The sequence below is a fragment of the Tupaia chinensis genome, unplaced genomic scaffold, assembly GCF_000334495.1.
Source record: "Tupaia chinensis unplaced genomic scaffold, TupChi_1.0 Scaffold000067_1, whole genome shotgun sequence".
NCBI lineage: Eukaryota > Metazoa > Chordata > Mammalia > Scandentia > Tupaiidae > Tupaia > Tupaia belangeri.
In genome coordinates this window covers 3,296,869-3,298,699 of record NW_006159526.1, presented here as the reverse complement: position 1 = coordinate 3,298,699, position 1,831 = coordinate 3,296,869, and the positions used below count along the sequence as shown (strand labels likewise).

The 1,831-nt window shown below is 52.8% G+C and overlaps 1 protein-coding gene across 3 annotated transcripts in view; it reads left to right on the top strand.

The window, feature by feature from the left end:
• The first annotated feature begins 1,190 nt into the window (after positions 1–1,190).
• The window catches only part of ERCC1 (ERCC excision repair 1, endonuclease non-catalytic subunit), a 29,823-nt gene continuing 29,182 nt past the window's right edge, over positions 1,191–1,831 (top strand). The window contains exons 1-2 of one of the 3 annotated variants that reach the window (XM_006142075.3): positions 1,191–1,462; positions 1,617–1,723. The gene's annotated coding sequence lies outside the window, so the exon portion shown is untranslated. Of the gene's footprint in view, positions 1,724–1,831 lie in introns of all 3 variants that reach the window. The other 2 variants (XM_006142076.3, XM_027766955.1) reach the window with 2 other exon arrangements.

Sequence of the window (1,831 nt, the reverse complement as noted above, 5' to 3'; positions counted from 1 at the left end):
TTGGGGCCAGGAAGTGGTGTGGACTGGACTCCCACATGGTCAACCTTGGTTTGAGTCCCAGACCCAGCAGCTTGAAAATCATGCTGGGTGCATGTGCGCGCATGCCCAAAATCTCAGGAGGAGAAGGGACTGCAGTGTGCCCATCCACCCAGGGGGTGATTTTTCACTTTCCCTCTCTGTCTCTGTTTCTCTCTGGCAAGTGCACGTGATTATGACCAAAAAGAATTTTTTAAAAAGAAAGAAAAATATTAATATATATTTATTTTCTTTTCAAGTTTATTTTTTCCATGAGTGAAACAGAGAGACGGCACCCCGTGACAGTCTCGGTGCCGCAATCCACCCGCAGCTTCAGCCAGCCCCAGACCCTGGGCACCACCAGTGCACGCAGGGCGGTCTTGGACCCAGAGCAGGGTCTGTGCACCTGGGCCAGCCCCGCAGGGGGTGGCGTGTCCCTGCCACAGCACCATCGGACCTGATTTTACTACGCTTAAACAAGTCAACAAATATTTCTTAAACTTCTCAGTTTTAATTTCTTACATGGTGAATATTGATAAATATCACCTACATGAACAAAAACTCTTTGAAGTCTTCAATATTTTTAAAGGAAGTGTTTGATTTTATTTGCTATTATCATTATTGTCCTCAATTTTTAAGAGAGTAAGGGATCCTGTCACCAAAAAGTTTAAGAATCACAGGACTCCTAACTATACAAACCTGTTGCGTGCTATGGTCAGAAACGTGGGGCCAAAATTTCTCTTTAATTTTATTTATTATTGTTATCATTTGAATTTGACCTCACATCTGATTCCCTGCCGCTGCTGGGGTTCTGTGCGGTTCCCCTAATCCCCGGGAGTGAGTGTGCTCGAAGAGGCAAGGAAGTGTCCTGTCACTGTGATCCTAATTTTAACCCTGCAGATGTCCTGGAAGGGCATGGGGGACCCTGCCAAGGTTCTGTGGGCTGCAGTTTGAGAACAGGCCCTAGCTCTGGGTTCTGAAGAACCCGGAGGCAGGTCTTGTGGCCTCTTGTCCTTATCTCTAACCTGGGAGTGGTGACACGAAAACCATAAGCACATCCCCTGTGGGGCTGTGGCCGGGCACATGGGAGCCGACTCTCAGAATCCCGCCTGGCAGGTGGCAGGCAGGAAACATTAGCCGTCAGTAATTTGACGAATGCCATTTTATTTTATTAACCAACACTTCATTCATGCAGTTGATTTCTCTGGAGGCCTGCCTTGTGCTGTCATTGCTGGGGACACGGTGACTGTGACGACTGAGGTAGCCCTGAGGGAGCTCCCAGTCCAGTGGGTCCCAGTGCTTTGATCTAAGGGATGGACCTGGGCTGAGTTCAAGGAATTCTAGGGCGTGAAAAGGGCATGTGGAGAGGGGGCCTGCACGAGGTCGGCAGCTGCCCAAGGTCACTGTGTCCGTACCCCGCCTCCAGCACCCGTTCATGCTGTTGCTGGTGAGAAGCAGGTGTCGTACCCGGGGCACCCCCTCCGCAGGCGCTCCCGTATGAAGAGTGCAGGCTTCTGTGCTCGTTGGTGGAAGTCCCTCCTCCGATCCCACCACAGTCCCTCATGCTGCAGATCTTCCTTTAACTGCATTTCCCTCTGCAGCCTCTGAAGACTTAGGATGTCCCAGCGGAAGAGCTGCCCTGGAGGACGCAGGGTCGGGGCCGGGCTCCTCCACTGCCCCCCATCCGGGGGCCTTCGCTCCGGGCCGGGTGAGTCAGCCCCCGGCAGCTCCAGCGTCATCCCGGCCGCTCCACTCCGCGCTATTTCGGGCTCCGGGCGCTATAAATAGGCGAGCCGAGCCGAGCCGAGCCGAGCCG